The 8822-nt window shown below is 48.6% G+C and overlaps 1 protein-coding gene across 1 annotated transcript in view; it reads left to right on the forward strand.

The window, feature by feature from the left end:
• Positions 1-8822, forward strand: part of rbm42 (RNA binding motif protein 42) — a gene marked incomplete at its 5' end in the record, with an annotated part of 87190 nt that overhangs the window by 47606 nt on the left and 30762 nt on the right.

Genomic DNA, 8822 nt, shown 5'->3' on the forward strand with positions numbered 1-8822 from the left:
TCAGCTGGTGACTCGCAGAGGCCGTTCCAAGACCCCAGCCGCGCGTAATCATGAAGGCTCGACCCGCGCAGACAGGCGGACAGAGACGGGTCTGCGACGAACGGTGGAAGCGATTTTAAAAAACATTTTACGTGTAAAAAAAAAAAAAAAATCATTTTTAAATAGCTTCAGCAATTTTTTTTAAAACATTTTTTGTATAAAAACAAAATATTATTTTATTTAAAAATCGCTTCCACCGTCCGTCCCAGACTGTTCAGTCCGCCTGACTGCCGGGTGGGATCGGGATTCAGCCTTCATGATTATGCGCGGCCGGGGTCTGGCAACGGCCATCTGTGAGTCCCCATCTCCAGCTTCGCAGTGACCAGCGGAGCTCTGAGCACACAAGGCTGGTATCCGGAACCCGAGCCTCCGAGTCGGTACATCGAAGGATCTTCCGCGGTGACCAGCTGAACTTGGAGCCGGGGAGATGACGCCCTGCCCGGCCTGGCGCTCCGAGGCTCCGGAGGGAGGATCAGGGTAGACCAGCAGAGCTCCATCCAGCTTGCTCTGAATTATGTTGTCGGCCACCAAGCACAAAAAATGCCAGCACATCAACATTAGACCAAGATGTTGTCAGTATTGTTTTTAAAATCTTTAAAATAAGTCCAGCCGCTGCTCCAGTCCGAGAAACTGCAAATGGCAGATTATTGTTTTGAAAAGTTTCTGAAGGATCCAGTGACTCCACCCCCGAATCCGCCTCCTACCAATCAGTGACCGACAGTGTTCTGACGTCACGTTTTAGTACCTCTTTGTTCCGGTTAGAACCACAGAGCCAAGGGTACTGAAAATAGTAACAGGTGCTAAGTACCGGTACTAATGGAAATGCCTCAGAACTGGGCCAAGTAGGGTCCAGTCGGCCCGTACCGGTACTAATGGAAAAGGGGCATAAGAAAGATTTTGGAAGGGATCCTTGGTCAAATGACTCTAAGAGAACCGAGTGTAAGAGTGGGGAGAGTAAATGAGAAAATTTCTTAAAAAATTCAGCAGGAAAGCCGTCAGGTCCCGGACATTTGCCAGACTGCATTACCGATACAGCTGACACAATTTCTGTCATGGATATTGGGATCTCCAGTGCATCTTTCAGGTTAAGTGTGAGTTTCGGCATATTGATCTTTTTGAAAAAGTGAGAAGGTAAATTCTTGTTGGTTTGGGATTCTGAAGTATATAAATGGGAATAAAAGTCCTTAAATGCTCTGTTAATTTGTAAATGATCAAGAGTTATGGTGCCATTTATTAATTGGATCTTAGGGATGATTTGTTTAGCCGTGGCACCCTTCAACTGATTTGTCAGTAGTTTTCCTGACTTTTCTCCATGTATGTAAAATGTCGATTTACTTTTCAAAAGTGATTGTTCTATTGAGTGTGTGGTCAATAAGTCAAATTTAGTTTTGAGTTCCAATTTTTTTTGTACAGATTAGGGCATTTGTTTTGAGCATATTGTGTATAAATTTCTTTTATCTGCTGGGCTAAATCAGTTCTTTCATTTTGAAATTTTTGTCTCAGCCGGGCGGTATATGAAATGACTTGCCCCCTAAGATAGGCCTTAAGAGTGTCCCAAATAGTTGACAGTGGGATCCCAGGAGTTCTGTTAATGGATAGAAAGAAGGTTATTTCTTTCTCTATAAATGTGACAAAACCACTATTTGAGAGCAACGTTGACTTGAATCTCCACTGTCTGCTCCTTAGAGGAATGTCAGGGAGGGACAGAGCCAGAGTCACAGGTGCCTGGTCTGAGATGACAATACTGTGGTAGTTACAGCCACGGACAGAGGGAATAAGTTTGTTGTCCATTAAAAAAATTAATCGATCCTTGAGTATGAGTGATGAACATGAGAGAAAAAAGACACACATGACATGTTGAAAAGCATAAAGGGGAAGTGCTTGTCAAACATTCGCCACAAAACAGAAAGTCACCATAACTCCTGTCTGGAAGGTCAGATTTCACCTATACTTGTAAAACCTGCAGCTGGACAAGTAATAATATGGATGGAAGGCAATGTCGAAGATTCGGGAAATGCGCCCCGTGGTGAACGCGTGTGGGATTGGCACAAGAACGTTCGCGAAGGCGACTGGGTGGACTAGCTGGAGCTCCTGCAGTCGGCGTAAGGCTGTAACGGCGCTTTGCTGCGAGGGCCTTCAATGCTACTTGCCGCTTTAATTCCTACAGTTATAACTCAGTGATGCATCATCCGATCTGCACCAGATTTATTGTGCGTGATCAGTGAGCACTTCCACACACATTGATATTGTTGGTTAACATATGACTCAAGTGCCCCCCCAGATTATTTAATCAGTTATATCGCAGTGATATATCATCCGATCAGAACCAGATTTTTTGTGCGTCATTAGTTAGCACTTCAAGACACATTCGTATTGTTTTGTAAATTTTGACTCCAGTGCGCCCCCTAGATTATTCCAACAGTTATATCTCAGTGAAATATCCAATATGTACCAGATTTATTGTGGATGATCTGTTCTAGAATTGCGCCGCTCAAAGTGGCTGCATGTTGGAGCAGCTCCGTTACTTTCATTCTGAGATTTTGCTTTTGGAAACTTTAATTCCTGTTTATCTGGATATAAATCACATTGTTTGGATTATTGATTCCTCTGGTATCAGATGCTGTGCAGCTGGAATGATTTTTACTGAAACTTTTTTAGTTTTGGACATTTATGATGCGTAACCATGGCAACAAGGCAGTTTTCTACAACAACAGCAGCTGATTAACATCTCAAAAGCTCAAATAATATCTCAACTTCAGCCCAAAATCTCAAGTGAGTTGAAAAGGATGTTCTTTGGATGCATTCTCATCTACCTGCCAGCTGTACTCGAGTGCCTGACCACTGAGATCCTGGAACTAGCAGGAAACACGGCTCATGACAGCGGAAGGACAGGAACGTCCCTCAGCACCTACAGTTGTCTGTCCACAGTGACGAGGAGCTCGGCAGGCTGCTGGGAGGAGTGGCCATCGCTCTGGGAGGAGTTCTGCTCGGCATTCAGGCGGTTCTACAGCCCGGGGGAACCGAGAGGCCAGCAGAGTCTGGGTGGACGGATCGGACAGCATCTGCAGACAGTTTCTTAGGATCCACTGTGGGATGGACCTTAATAAGAGATCCTTCCTGTCTACAGCCATCAGCATCTATAACATCTCTCAATGAAATGAAGATAACGAGTTACAACTGCAAATAATTTCCCTCTGGGATTAATAAAGTATTTTTGAATTGAATTGAATTAGCACTTCTAGACACAATGGTATTGTTTTTTAACATTGGACTCCATTGCAACCCCTACATTATTCCAACAGTAATATCTCAGTGATGTATCGGCCAATCTGTACCAGATTTATGGTGTGTGATCAGTGAACCATTCTACACACATTGGGATTGTTGTTAAAATTTGACTCCTGAGCGCCCCCTAGATTATTCTAAAAGTTATATCTTAGTGATATATCATCTGATCTGCACCAAATTTTGGGTGTGTCATTAGTGAGCACTTCTAGACACATTGGTATTGTTGTTTAACGTTTGAGTCTAGTACCCCCCTTGATTATTCTAGCAGTTATATCTCAGTGAAATATCATCCAATATTTACCAGATTGATTGTGCTTGATCAGTGAGCACTTTTAGACACATTGGTATTGTTCTTTAACATTTGATTCAAGTGCGCCCCTAGATTAATCCAACAATTATATCTCAGTGAATTATCATCCGATCGGAACCAATTTTTTTGTGCATAATCGGTGAACACGTCTAGACACATTGATATTGTGGTTTAACATAAGACTCAAGTACGCCCCCTCTCACTGATATGGGTGGAAGGCGATTGCAAAGTTTAGGCATATGCGCACCCTGGTGGACGTGTGCGGGAATGGCATGAGAGCATTCGCAACGGCGACTAGAAGGCGTTGAGGGAGCGCCCACGGTCGCGGCTGATGTCGAAGGTTCGGCGAATGCACATCCCGGTGAACAGGCGCGGGACGGGAGTGAGAGAGTTTGTGATGGCGACTGGACAGAGTCGCTGGAGCTCCTGCGGTCGCCGTAAGGCCGGAGTGGCACTTTGCTGTGAGGGCCTTCAATGCTGCTTGCATCTTTAATTCAGCTTAAATCCTTTCGTTCCCAGTCTTGCCCTGTCTCCACGGGTGTCCCCCAAGGCTCTGTCCTCGGACCCCTACTCTTCATCATTTACCTTCTTCCTCTAGGTCACATCTTCCACAAATTTGGTGTCCATTTTCACTGTTATGCTGATGACACACAGTTCTACTTGTCAACAAAACCAAACTCCACCCACCCACCCACCCTCCTCACCGACCGTCTTAATGAGCTAAATCATTGGCTTTCTAACAATTTCCTACAAATAAACAGTGACAAAAACAGAAATCATTCTTGTCGTTACCAAAAAACTCTATTTCAAAATCAGAACATCTTCTCATCCCCCTTAACAACTCTCTGCTATCCCCCTCGCTTGAGGTCAAGAGTCTTGGTGTCATCCTCAACACCTCTCTCTCCTTCACGTAACACATCAACAATGTTTGGTCTGCCTATTTCCATCTCTGAAATATTAACCGTCTCCGTCTTTCTCTCACACCCCTCTCCACAGCCATCCTTGTGCACAGTCTTGTGACTTCTCGGATTGACTACTGCAACTCCCTTCTTTATGGCCTCCCCAACAAATCTCTCTAGAAGCTGGAATTGGTCCAGAACTCAGCTGCCCGTGTCATCACTCAAACCTCCTCCTATAACCACATCATGCCTGTCCTGCAGCAGCTCCAGTGGCTCCCGGTTAAATCACGCATCGTCTTCAAAATTCTTCTTCTCACTTTCAAAGCTATCCACAACCTTGCCCCTCTTTACCTATCTGACCTCTTACACATCTCCATCCCCTCTCGCTCTCTCAGATCCTCCTCTTCACTACACCTCCATGAACCCTCTGCCCGCCTCTCCACCATGGGGAGCAGGGCCTTCACCTGCTCTGCCCCTCATCTCTGGAACTTTCTACCCCATGACTTACGAAACACCACCTCTCTTTCTCTATACAATACTGCTCTGAAAACACATCTCTTTAGACTTGCTTATCCTTAACTTTGCTGTATGTATTTTAAATTCTTTATTAGGCCCGAGCAGCGAAGTGCTGCAAAGGCCTATTGTAATCGTTCTGTTCAGGCCCGAGCTGCAATTTTTTCCGCCAAATGAATTGTCATTTTGGGGGCCGTAACATATCCCAAAAGTCACCAAATTTGGCGGACGCATAAGGACTGGTGAAATATTAAGGATGTGGAAAAAAATCGCAACAGAAACGGTTCAAGAGTGCTACCTGGAAATTTTCATAATACCCACCGCTTTAACCTTAGTTTGTCGTAGAAACATGAAATTTGGTACACTTGTCCAATTCTCCAAGATGCACAGAAAACCCTCTGGCACCAACTTTGTACGATAAACAGGAAGGCAGCCATTTTGGAATGTCGTCCCAATTTTCACACTTTTTGGCGGTTTACAGCCTCCGCATTTGAACAAACTCCTCTTAGGGATTTCGCTCAATCGGTTTCAAACTTTCAAAACAAAAGACCCCAATGATGAGTGAAATAAACTGACTTAATGTTCCCTTGCCCGGACGTGGGTCACCGGGGCCCCACTCTGGATCCAGGCCAGGAGGTGGGGCACGCGGGCGAGCGCCTGGTGGCCGGGCTTTTACCCATGGAGCTCAGCCGAGCACAGCCCGAAGAAGAGACGTGGGTCCCCCTTTCCATAAGCTCACCACCTGTGGGAGGGGCCAAAGGGGTCGGGTGCAATGTGGGATGGGTGGTGGCCTAGGACGGGGACCCTGGCCGTCTGATCCTCGGCTACAGAAGCTGGCTATTGGGACGTGGATTGTCACTTCACTGATGGGGAAGGAGCCTGAGCTGGTGTGTGAGGCTGAGAGGTTCCAGCTAGAAATAGTCGGACTCACTTCCACTCTGGAGTTGCCCCTGGTGAGAGGTGCCGAGCAGGAGTGGGCATACTTTTTGCCCCCCAACTTGGTGCCTGTGTGTTGGGGTTCACCCCGGTGAATGAGAGGGTGACCTCCCTCCGCCTACGTGTGGGGGGACGGGTTCTGACTGTTGTTTGTGCTTGTGTACCAAACGGCAGTTCAGATTATCCACCCTTTTTGGAGTCCTTAGAGGGGGTACTGGAAAGTGCACCTCCTGGGGACTCCCTTGTTCTGCTGGGGGGCTTCAATGCTCAAGTATGCTCAAGTGGGCAATGACATTGAGACCTGGAGGGGTGTGGTTGGGAGGAACGGCCCCCCTGATCTGAACCAGAGTGGTGTTCTGTTGTTGGACTTCTGTGCTCGTCATGGATTGTCAATAACAAACACCTTGTTCAAGCATAAGTGTGTCCATTTGTGCTCTTGGCTCCAGGACACCCTAGGCCGCAGTTCGATGATCGACTTTGTCATCGTCTCATCTGATCTGTGGCCACATGTCTTGAACACTCGGGTGAAGAGAGTGGCGGAGCTGTCCACTGATCACTACCTGGTGTTGAGTTGGCTCCGATGATAGGGGAGGATGCCGGTCAGACCTGGCAGACCCAAACGTATTGTGAGGGTTTGCTGGGAACGTCTGGCAGAGTCTCCTGTGAGACGGAGTTTTAACTCCCACCTCCGGGAGAACTTCAAACATGTTCCGAGGGAGGTGGGGGACATTGAGTCTGAGTGGGCCATGTTTCGTGTCTCTATTGTCGAGGCGGCTTACCGGACCTGCGGCCGCAAGGTTGTCGGTGCCTGTCCTTGCAGCAACCCTCGAACCCGATGATGGACACCGTCACTGAGGGATGCTGTCAGGCTGAAGAAGGAGTCCTATCGGGCCTTTTTGGCCTGTGGGACCCCGGAAGTAGCTGATGGGTACCGGTAGTCCAGGCGACACGTGGCTTGGGTGGTCACTGAGGCAAAACTCAGGCATGGAAGAAGTTCGGAGAGAACATGGAGAATGACTTCCGCACGGCTTCGAGGCAATTCCGGTCTACCATCCGGCGTCTCAGGGGGGAAAGCAGTACGCCACCAACACTGTTTATAGTGGGAGTGGTGTGCTACTGACCTCAACTCAGGATGTTGTGGGCGGAATACTTTGAAGACCTCCTCAATCCCACCGGTACGTCTTCCACTGAGGAAGCGGAACCTGGGGACTGTGGGTCGGGCCCTCCAATCTCTGGTGCTGAGGTCACCGAGGTGGTTAAAAAGCTCCTCGGTGGCAGGGCCCCAGGGGTGGATGAGATTCGCCCGGAGTTGCTTAAGGCTCTGGATGTTGTAGGGTTGTGTTGGCTTACGTGACTCTGCAATATTGCGTGGACATCGGGGAAAGTTCCCCTGGAATGGCAGACCGGGGTGGTGGTCCCCCTTTTCAAAAAGGGGGACCGTAGAGTGTGTTCCAACTAGAGGGGAATCGCACTCTTAAGCCTCCCTGGTAAGGTCTATTTGGGAGTTCTGGAGAGGAGGGTCCGTCGGATAGTCGAACCTCAGATTCAGGAGGAGCAGTGCAGTTTTTGTCCTGGCCGTGGAACACTGGACCAGCTCTACACCCTCAGTAGGGTCCTGGAGGGTGCGTGGGAGTTTGCCTAACCGGTTTACATGTGCTTTGTGGACTTGGAGAAGGTGTTTGACCACGTCCCTCGGGGAACCCTGTGGGGGGTACTCTGGGAGTATGGGGTACCGGGCCCTTTGATACGGGCTGTTAGGTCCCTGTATGACCGGAATCAGAGCCTGGTCCGTATCGCCGGCAGTAAGTCGGGCTTGTTCCCGGTGAGAGTTGGACTCCGCCAAGGTTGCCCTTTGTCACCGATTCTGTTCATAACTTTTATGGACAGGATTTCTTGGCGTAGCCAAGGTGTTGAGGGGATCCGTTTTGGTGGCCTTAGGATTGCGTCTCTGCTTTTTGCAGATGATGTGGTCTTATTGGCTTCATCAGATCGTGATCTACAGCTTTAACTGGAGCGATTCGCAGCCGAATGCGATGCGGCCGGGATGAAGATCAGTTCCTCCAAATCCGAGGCCATGGTCTTGAGCCGGAAAAGGGTAGAGTGCCCTCTCCGGGTCAGGGAGGAGGTCCTACCCCAAGTGGAGGAGTTTAAGTATCTTGGGGTCTTGTTCACGAATGAGGGGAAAATGGAGCGTGAGATCGATAGGCTGAAAGGTGCAGCATCTGCAGTGAAGCAGGCGCTGTACAGGTCTGTCGTGGTGAAGAGAGAGCTGAGTCAAAAGGCGAAGCTCTCAATTTACCCATCGATCTACGTTCCTACCCTCATCTATGGTCACGAGCTTTGGGTTGTGACCGAAAGAATGAGATCTCGGATACAAGCGGCCGAAATGAGTTTTCTCCGCAGGGTGTCTGGGCTCTCCCTTAAAGATAGGGTGAGAAGCTCGATCATCCGGGAGAGACTCAGAGTAGAACGCTTCTCCACGTCGAGAGGAGCCAGTTGAGGTGGCTTGGGAATCTGTTTAGGATGCCTTCTGGACGCCTCCCTGGTGAGGTGTTCCGGACACGTCCCACCGGGAGGAGGCCCAGAGGAAGACCCAGGACACGCTGGAGGGACTATGTTTCTCGGCTGGCCTGGGAACGCCTCGGGATTCCCCCGGAAGAGCTGGCCCAAGTGGCTGGGGAGAGGGAAGTCTAGGCCTCCCTACTTAGGCTGCTACCCCTGCGACCCGACCCCGGATAAGCGGAAGAAAATGGATGGATGGATGGATGTTTCTTACTGTAAAGTTTCCTTGGGTGTCCTGATAGGCGCTTTTTAAATAAAATTTTTATTATAATATA

The sequence above is a fragment of the Nematolebias whitei genome, chromosome 5 (genome assembly GCF_014905685.2).
Source record: "Nematolebias whitei isolate Nwh7 chromosome 5, NemWhi1, whole genome shotgun sequence".
NCBI classification, from domain to species: Eukaryota; Metazoa; Chordata; class Actinopteri; order Cyprinodontiformes; family Rivulidae; genus Nematolebias; species Nematolebias whitei.